Source organism: Mesocricetus auratus, unplaced genomic scaffold, assembly GCF_017639785.1.
Source record: "Mesocricetus auratus isolate SY011 unplaced genomic scaffold, BCM_Maur_2.0 Super-Scaffold_6730, whole genome shotgun sequence".
Taxonomy (NCBI): Eukaryota; Metazoa; Chordata; class Mammalia; order Rodentia; family Cricetidae; genus Mesocricetus; species Mesocricetus auratus.
In genome coordinates this window covers 93,368,678-93,378,888 of record NW_024429184.1, presented here as the reverse complement: position 1 = coordinate 93,378,888, position 10,211 = coordinate 93,368,678, and the positions used below count along the sequence as shown (strand labels likewise).

General features: G+C 44.7%; 2 pseudogenes; one reads left to right on the top strand and one right to left on the bottom strand.

Annotated features, from left to right (window-relative positions):
- Positions 1 to 2,459: 2,459 nt before the first annotated feature.
- Positions 2,460 to 3,530, bottom strand: LOC101831855 (annotated as a pseudogene).
- Positions 3,531 to 6,695: 3,165 nt separating this feature from the next.
- Positions 6,696 to 7,671, top strand: LOC101831583 (annotated as a pseudogene).
- Positions 7,672 to 10,211: the final 2,540 nt, after the last annotated feature.

The window sequence follows — 10,211 nt, the reverse complement described above, 5'->3', positions numbered from 1 at the left end:
AGTCGAATCCATATCATCAGCATGTACTTTGACCTAGTGATCCATCTCATCAGCCCCAAACTACTTTTCTCAATGCTGTGACCAGTATAACTAGGAGAAACTTAAATGGAAAGCTTTGCATTGACTTTTAAAAAGGCACACAGGGGCTGGAGATCTGGCTCAGTGGGGAAGAGCATTTACTACATTTGCAGAGGACCCGAGTTTGGTTCCTAGCACCCATATTGCAAACAGCTATAACTCCACCTTCTGGGGATCTGTAGCCTCCAGCCTCTGAGGGCACTGCACTCACATGCACAACCCAACATAGGCACGCACGCACGCCACACACACACACACACACACACACACACACACTTAAAAATGAAATATATTTTAAAGAGGGATACAGGTGCTAGAGAGATAGCCCAGTGGTTAAGAGTGCCTGCTGCTCTTAAAGAGGTCCTGAGTTCAGTTCCCATCACTCACAACTGCCTATACGTCCAACTCCAGGGGATCTCATCTGATGTCTCTGTGTAGGAAGACATTTCTTTCCTGCCTGCCAGTTGCCTGATAACCAACACAGAGAATTAGTATTAATTGCAAATGTTCAGTCATTTAGCTTGTTAGCTTGTTACTAGCTAACTCTTACATTTAAATTAACCCATATTGCCTCTCTCTGCTTCTGCTGGGAACTCCCCCGACTCAGCTGTTTTTCTTCCCATCATTCTGTTTGGCTCTCCCCCTAACCTGACTCTGTTCAGCTATTGGGCAGTCATCTTCTTTATTAAACCAGTTACAGTGACACATATTCACACAGCATATAGGAATACTCCACACATCTGACCTCCAATATGCACACAATAATTAATAACAATAAAGGTGCAGCCAGTAAATTAATAATAATAATTAATAACTAATAAAGGCTGCAGCCAGCCCATCGTGGTAGGAGAGCATGGAGGCAGGAGTAAAGCAGCTGGCCACAGTGTCCTTATTCAGGAAATAAAGAGTAAACAGGAATTGGAGTTGTGCTATAAAACCTCAGGCTAAGCCCCGCCCCCCAGTGATTCACTTCACCCACCAAGGTGCCACCTCCTGAAAGTTCCACAACCATCCAAGCCAGTGCCACCACTTGCCAACCTACATCTATGCAAACCATAGCATTCCACTCCTGGCCTCCGTAGGTCGTGGCCATCTCCATCCATTCCAACTTCAAAAATCCCTGTAGTAGTCTGAACAGTGTTCAAGAGCCCAAAGTCTCTTCTGAGATTCAAAGCAATCAACTATGAACCCCTGTAAAATCAAAATGCAAGTTACATGCATGCACTACACAGCATAGGAGTTTCATTCCATTCTAAAAGTGAAGAACAAGAGGATAGCAAGATCAGATGAAAAGCAAAACCCCCCTATAGGAACAATACTAAATCATTCAACTCCATGTCCAGCAGCCAGGACTTGTGATGGAATCGCCTGGGTTCCCAGGGGCTACCTGAGCCCTTTGCCTCCAGCTCTGCCATCAGCAACACACGGCCTTTCTCTGGGGCCTGCTATACTCCATGCCTGCAGATTTCTTTCCTCGGTTGACGTTCCACAGTCCTGGCATCTCCAACATGCTGGAGTTGCCACTTGGGTCTTACCTTCACAATTTCATACAATGGAGCCTCATGGCAGAGACTCCAGTCCTGCCACACACTGCCTGGCCTTGACAGCTCCATGGTGCATACCTCCACGACCCACTTACCTTCTTCTCATCTTTCGTACCAGCAAGAACAGTACCAGGTAGACAATGCTGCCAAGTTCTGCTGCTAGATGGATATGCTCCCTTGCTCCTTTAGCCAACACTGTAGCGGCCTATGTATGGCTTTGGAGATAGAATGTAAAACACAGTTGTTTTTCTGATCAAGGACCCCTTCAGCAACAATTGCAGTTCTGATTTTCTCCTCTCAAATGAACTTGCATTTTCCCTAGATGGAAACCGATGGGTGAAGCGGTGTCCTCAAAGTACCATTCCTATTGCAACCTCTTCAACAAATAGAGTTGCTTCTGAATCTGAACCAAGCATGTTTGTAACTGTAAACTCTCATTTTCTTGCTAAACTGAAGATTTTTCATAACTTTCTGGCCCATTTGTCTTTCTTTTTTTTATTGTGTGCATGGATAAGAGTGGAGGATAGTAACAATGACACAGCCTGGATGATATCACATCTTGAGATTTCCTCCACCAAACAAATTAGTGCCTTACTTTTTTACCCCCTATGTTCCCAAACTTTATTTAAGAAAAAAGGCAGTGCCAGGCGTTGGTAGCTCACGTCTTTAATCCCAGTACTTGGGGGGCAGAGGCAGGCAGATCTCTGTGAGTTTGAGGCAAGCCTGATCTACAGAGCGATTTCCAGGACAGGCTCCAAAACAATACAGAGAAACATTGTCTGGAACCCTTCCCCCCAAAAAGAAAAAAAGCAGTGTTGGTAAACTTCCAGAACATAGTCAATCTTCTGGGATTCCTCCCGTGAAAATGTGACAGGTGATTCCCAAAGGTAGGCTGGTGTACACAGTTCCCATTGTACTATTCATGTAAGAAACCCTAACTGCCCATCTTCCAACACTCCCCAGTCTGTGGTCTGTCTTTGTCTCAGCAATAATTGTCTGAACAGCTCCCAAGGATCCACTAGGTTTTCCTGGAGATTCTAAGAGCTTCCTCAAAAGAACTTCAGCTCCTGTGTACATACCAAGAATGTGTTTGTCTAAAGCAACAGGCAAGTCTTCTTTTGTTGGATTGCATTAGCAATACCATTCTGTGTTAGACACCCCTGAACAAAAATACAAATTGCCTTAAGCATCACAGGTAATCATCCTGCTCCTGAATCTGAAGATTAGCCAGAACCATTACACCAGCCTTGAAATCAGGATTATTTACGGCCAAGTTGATCAATGGCTCTGATTTTTAGTTGTGTTGTCAATATTGTTTGTATTATCAGGTACTAAGTCCTTGTATTTTCCAGTATTGTCTCCACATTCAAGTTTCATAACTAACCTAACCAGCAAGTCAACTTACTGCAGATCCTGAATCTTGAAGGACAGAAAACATCTCCAGTGTACTTTCCAAAGAACTGGGCCAGTCACTGCTCTAGATATCTCTCAAGTTACTCCTTTCTTTCACCTTTACTGTCTGGTTTTCTAGTTTTCTTTCTTTCTTCCTTCCTTCCTTTCTTTCCTTTCTTTCTTTCTTTTTTCTGAGACAGTGTTTCTCTGTGTTACTTTAGAGCCTGTCCTGGAACTCACTCTGTAGACCAGGCTGGCCTCGAACTCACAGAGATCTGTCTGCCTCTGCCTCCTGAGTGCTTGGCCGATTTTCTGGTTTTCAAGTCAATCAATACAGTTTCTAAATTCTGTTTCATCTTTGCAGTTGAAGCCCATGGGGTTGTGGTAGTCCAGGGCTATGCACTTACATCAGAGCATGGCCCCTGGTGTTCACAATGGTCACTTAGGAAAGGCCAATTCCTTACTTTTTAATTCAGCCTCATTCCAGTTCTGAGTGGAGAAGTAGAACATAGCCATGTTCTTTTCCAGAATACAGCAGGAATAACTCTAGCTCAATTCTTGACATAATCCTTGTTCTTCTCTGAAATCTCATGCATCAGGCCTCCACTGTCCAGATTTTTCTCCACATTCTGGTCTTCCAAAATTCCACCAGAATGGACAATTAAATCTTTCCAGAGTTTTTCTAGCCTACAGCTCCAAATTCTTCCACATTCCTCTGGCAAACCAATACCAAAGGCCTAAGTACCATATGATCAGATTTATCACAGTAATAACCCTACTCCTGGTACTAATTTTCTATATTAGCTACTGTTCTTGTGACCAAATAGCTGCTAATAAACAACATATAGGAGGAAGGGTGTGATGGTTTTAATCATCAGCATGACACAATCTAGATTCACTAGGGAAGAGAGGCTCAGTGAAAAAATTGTGTAGACCAGGTTGGCCTGTATATCCATGAGATACCTGTGAGAAATTGATAAATTGATAAACTTTGCCATTTATTAACAAGCAAAATCCATCTACAAATATCCCAAGACAAATGAGAATCTGAACTGTGCTACCAGCCATTGCATCCTCTGCTCATTTTGGATTCAAAGGGGCTGCACACCCCTCAGCCCCACCTTTTCTTTTGTTTCTTTTTTTGTTTTGTTTTGTTTTTACGAGACAGGGTTTCTTTGTATTGTTTCAGAGGCTATCGGTCTAGCCTGGCCTCGAACTCCCAGAGATTCACCTGCCTCTGCCTCCCGAGTGCTGGGATTAGAGGCGTGCGCCACCACCGCCCGGCGCCCCACCTTTTCTTTAGGTCACATCTTTTCCCAATGAAGACCATGCCTCTTGAACCAGAGTTCCCCTGGCAAGAAATGCTCTTGACTATGTTAATTTCTGTGCCACTGGCTAGCTTAAAGCCAGGCAGCACCACTACAGTCCCTGAGTGTGGGTCATGGGTGGTATTAAAACAGGTGAAAGTGAGCTCAAGTGTGCATTCATTTACTCTGTGCTCCTGTGACTGACTTGCTTCTTGAGGCCCCTGTCACCATGCCTTTCCTGCCATGATGGACTGTACGACCTGGAATCATGAGCTCAGGTAAACTCCTTCTCTCATAAATTGTTTTCCTTGGGGGGTTTTATCACAACAACCGGGAAGGGAGTTGTATTGGTTACTTTTTGTTCCTATAACAACAAAATGCCACGACTAAGAGCAAGTACAGAGGGTTGGTTTAGAATCCCACAGGGAGAAGAGTCCATTGTGACAGGGTGGAAACACCGCATGCTGCCAGCAGGAGCAGGAAGCTGGGAGACCACATCTCCAGGCAAACACAGGAAGCAGGGAGATTGAACCAGAAGTGGGACAAGGCTGTAAACTCTCAAGACCCACCCCCTCTGAGGCACTTTCTCCAGCAAGCTTGTACCTCCTCAAGACTCCATAACCTTCCCAAACATCGACACCAACTAGGTTCAAATACCCAAGCCTATGGAGCAAGTGTCTTATTCCAATGACCACAGGAAACAACACAAAAGGTTTATTTTGACACTGCCCGTTCAAACCACAATTGTGACCTCAAGAAGTGAGGTGCTGAGACACTGTCCTGCCTCCTCTTTAAATACCAGATGTGTGAGTTGTAGGCACTCAGGAATTGTACATGAGGAAGACAGTGACCACTTCTACAAGAAACTCACCTTTTAGCTGCTTGGGTTTTGCTTCATTTTGTTTTAGATTTTCATGTTTTTCTTTTTCGGTTTTTTTTTTTTTGGTTTGGTTTTGCTTTTGTTTATTTATTTATTTTTTAAACGGGTTTCATGCAGGCTGGTCTCAAACTCACTTATATAGTTGAGAACCTTGAGCTTCTGATTCTCTGGCTTCCATCCGGGAAGTGCTGGAATTATAGGCATGTACCACCACACCCAGCAATAAACCCCCATTTTAATCTCAACTTTCTTGGAAAACAGATAGAACAGAATCCAAGGCCCTCTGGACTCAAATCCCAAATGCTTTCCTATCCTAAGCAAAGCCTCAGCCTGATACATAATAGATGCTCACTAAATGATCAATGAGTAGAATTTGCTACATGTTCCATCATGCTTCCCTGCATGCCAACCACCTGCCAACTTCAGGCCCTACTGGTGAGCCCTTTCCTCCTTTGCATGCATGTTCTCTCCTACTGGTGAGCCCTCTTCTCCTTTGCATGCATGGTCTCTCCTACTGGGTAATATGCACATGCAAGGTTCATGGCCCCGTTGGAAACCCAACATGTCAATACTACCTTGCCAGAGCCTCTTAAATGGAGCATGTTTTTTTTTTTTTTTTTTTTTTTTTTTTTTGGTTTTTCGAGACAGGGTTTCTCTGTGGCTTTGGAGGCTGTCCTAGAACTAACTCTTGTAGACCAGGCTGGCCTCGAACTCAGAGAGATCCGCCTGCCTCTGCCTCCCAAGTGCTGGGATTAAAGGCGTGTGCCACCAACGCCCGGCTGGAGCATGTTATCTTTAATCTGTGTTTTCCTAGTAAAGGGCTTGAACTCAGCTTTGAGTTTCTTTTTTCTTTTCAATACAGGGTTTCTCTGTGTAATAGACCAGCTGAACTTGAATTCACTCTGTAGACCAGGCTGGCCTTGAACTCCAGAACTCTGCCTGCTTCTGCCTCCCGAGTGCTGGAATGTTGTGGAATAGAATATTCGTTTAATAAATAATGCAGTATTTTCTCTGAACTTGCCAGATACAAATGGACTGGATATTGTGAATCTAATTCTTACTATGTTAAAGTTAGAGCCTTTCTTTTGGGGCTGGAGAGTTGGCTCGGTGGTCAAGAGCACTGGCTGTGCTGCTCTTCCAAAGGATCCAAGTTCAATTCCCAGCACCCACATGGCAACTCACAACTGTCTGTAACTCCAAGATCTGACACCCTTACACATACATAAATTCAGGGAAGGCAACAACGCACATTAAAAACAACTACAATAAAAAAATCTTTCTTTTAATTTAGACAAAAGAGAGAAATATTATGGAATATTAATATTACTTTAACTATATAAAGATGTGTCACATTTGCTTATGTTGCAGAATATTACTTCATATAAAGGTGTGTTAAATGATGTAAAAATGTGTTGCTTTGGGGGACTCATGTGGCGGCCGTGGAGACTAGAAGGAAGATTCCGAATCCGGCTCAACGTTTGCCCTCGCTTCGCCATGGAGAAGACCGAACTGATTCAGAAGGCCAAGCTGGCCGAGCAGGACAAGCTCTATGACGACATGGCCACCTGCATGGAAGGCGTGACGGAACAAAGTGCCGAGCTGTCCAACGAGGATCCTGTTATCGGTGGCCTACAAGAACGTGGTCGGGGGCCGCAGGTCTGCCTGGAGGGTCATCTTGAGCATCTAACAGAAGATCGACACCTCTGACAAGAAGTTGCAGCTGATCCAGGACTATCGGGAGAAAGTGGAGTCGGAGCTGAGGTCCACATGCACCATGGTCCTGGAATTGTTGGGTAAGTATTTGACAGCCAATGCAACTGATCCAGAGAGTAAGGTCTTCTATCTGAAGATGAAGGGATATTATTTCCAGTATCTTGCTGAAGTAGCATGTGGTGACGATTGAAAACAAACGATAGATAATTCCCAAAGAGCATACCAAGAGGCATTTGATATAAGCAAGAAAGAGAGCCGGGCATTGGTGGCGCACGCCTTTAATCCCAGCACTTGGGAAGCAGAGGCAGGCGGATCTCTGTGAGTTCGAGACCAGCCTGGTCTACAGAGTGAGTTCCAGGACAGCCTCCAAAGCCACAGAGAAAGCGTGTCTCGAAAAACCAAAAAAAAGTAAGAGATGCAACCTACACATCCAATCCACCTGGGGCTGGTTCTTAACTTTTCTGCATTTTACTATGAAATCCTTAATAATCCTGAGCTTGCCTGCACACTGGCCAAAACGGCTTTTGATGAGGCCATCGCAGAGCTTGACACACTGAATGAAGACTCCTACAAAGACAGCACCCTCATCATGCAGTTGCTTAGAGACAACTTAGCATTGTGGCCATCAGACAGTGCAGGAGAAGAATGTGATGCAGCTGAGGGAGCAGAAAACCAAAGGCATCCAGGGTGCCGTCCTCCATCCCTCAAGAAAACCTTTTTACATCTCCATTCCTTACTCCACTTGGATTTCCTCTAGCAAGGAAGCCCATCCATGTGTATGAGATCGACTGTTTATAGTCTTGTCACACTGCAGCTTTGGGAAACTCCATCCTTGATTTGTGTTGTCTCGGCCTTCTGGTGTGCAGTTACTGCTGTGGACAAGTATCGGTAGCTTCATGTCATATAAACACGAGTAACTTCCAGGCACTTGTGTAGAGGACTGACAGTGCCTTTGGTATTTAAGTAATCTGAACCAGTTCTGCAAGTGGCTGTGTTTTGTATTACTGTGAAGATATGGAAATGTAGTACATCACAATTTAAAGTAATTGTGCCGGGCGTTGGTGGCGCATGCCTTTAATCCCAGCACTCGGGAGGCAGAGACAGGCGGATCTCTATGAGTTCGAGGCCAGCCTGGTCTACAGAGGGAGTTCCAGGACAGCCTCCAAAACAATACAGAGAAACCCTGTCTCAAAAAAAACAAAAAAATTTAAAGTAATTGTAATAATAACTTCCTGATTTCTACATTCCCTCTCTGACCCTTCTTCTGGGGTTTCCTTTCAGAAGCAACTTTTCCATACTTGGACTGCATACTCCTTTTTTAGTAGGAATCCAGAAGTGTTAGATTAAATGGGAAAGCTCTTAATGCATCTGGTCTTGGGGGTCACAGATAAAAATGTCTCCTATGTCACATATTCTGGAGGTTACATCTGTCTGTGACAACAAGGAATTTTCTTTATGCATTCTTCATTTGCTGCTGTTTGAGTTGACAACTTCCTTCCCAATAAAAATTCACTTACACCTCAAAAAAAAATGTGTTGCAGCCGGGCGTTGGTGGCGCACGCCTTTAATCCCAGCACTCGGGAGGCAGAGGCAGGCGGATCTCTGTGAGTTCGAGGCCAGCCTGGTCTACAGAGCAAGTTCCAGGACAGCCTCCAAAGCCACAGAGAAACCCTGTCTCGAAAAACCAAAAAAAAAAAAAAAAATGTGTTGCTTTGCCTGCCTAAGGCACCTAATTGGTCTAATAAAAAGCTGAATGCCCAGTAGCTAGGCAGAAGAGGGATAGGTGGAACTGTCAGGCAGAGAGAATAAGTAGGAGGAGAAAGCTAGGCTTAGGAGAGAGAAGAAAGGGAGACACCAGGGCCAGCCAGTCAACCAGGCAGCTGCCGGACAGACAGACAGACATGGAAGCGGGAATAGTAGGACATACAGAATGAAAGAAAGATAAAATGTCTGAGGCCAAATGTAGATGAAGAGAAACAGGTTAAGCTAAGTTATAAGAGCAAGCATAAGATAAGGCCGAGCATTCATAACTAGTAATAAGTCTCTGTGTCATGATTTGGGGTCTGGTTAGTGGCCCAAAAGAAAGCCTGCTACACTGGGATTAAAGGCATGCACCACCACTGCCAAGCATGCTTCAAGTTTCTTATAACATGGCTGCCTGGGTCCTCCATCTCCACCGCACCAAGAGACTCTGAAGGGGGGAGCCTGGCTTTGCTGCTCTCTGTGTCTCCAGTGCATAGAACCTCCTGTTACTCAGTAGGCCTTGTGAGTATCTACTTGTTGGTTAGATGGCTGCCTGAAGACAGGTCGTCACAGGACCCCATCTGCAGGTCAGTGTCTGGGAGAGTGTTCCAAGGCTAGACACATAACATTCCAAGCATTCAGTCTCACAAATAATTGATGCTCATTGTCGAGAAAACAACACAGCCATGGTCTTTTTCTTTTATTTATTATGGGGGGTGGGCATTTGTGAAGATCATAAGACAGTCTTCAAGAGTTCTCTCCTTCCACTGTGGATTCTAAGGATCGAACTTGGGTCATCGGCCTTGCACAGCAAGGCATCCACCCACCAAGCATCTCACTCACTCAGGAAAACCACTTTCAATATTTTAGGACATCATTTTAGATGCTTCTGTCAACATCAGGCACCTCCCTCCGTCCTCCCCTTTTTACAGAAAAGGGATCTCTCAGAGCCTTTTGAATAGAAGAGGCATGAGGATCTCCACCAATCACCGTCCTAGGAACCATCCACCTCCTTCTTTTTAAATTTAGGATCTCCATATTAGGTCAAAGAAGCTCCACCACTCCCTGGCCTTGGTTGATTGGTATAAAGGAGAGTCTTGACTCACATTGGACCAATCACAGCTCTTGCTTAGGATTTGTGGAGCTTGCATTAGAGATAGCTTCTGGTAGATGCTTTCTGTTGCCTTCAGCCTTAATGGACACTGTGGTCTGCCATAATAAAAGGGGCTGACATGCACAGAGAGACCAACACAGCTGATAGAGAAAAGTCCTGGAGAGTTTTGGATTTTAAGGGATCTTTAGGTGTGGTCAACCTGGACTTCTCCTCCTTGGTTCTCCAACTTGCCTTCAGATCCCATGCGCCAACAATCCCCTCCTCCCATGAAAAAGAATGCCTGTCACTTGGTGCTGGGAAATCCTAAGAGGTACACAGCATGCTGTGGACCTAGGTCTATGTCTATAACAACATACCTACATTCTCTATGAGCAGGAGGATAGTGTCTGGATTTCCATGTTCAGCCGATTGATTCCTGTTTTGGGAATGTTGACCGTGCT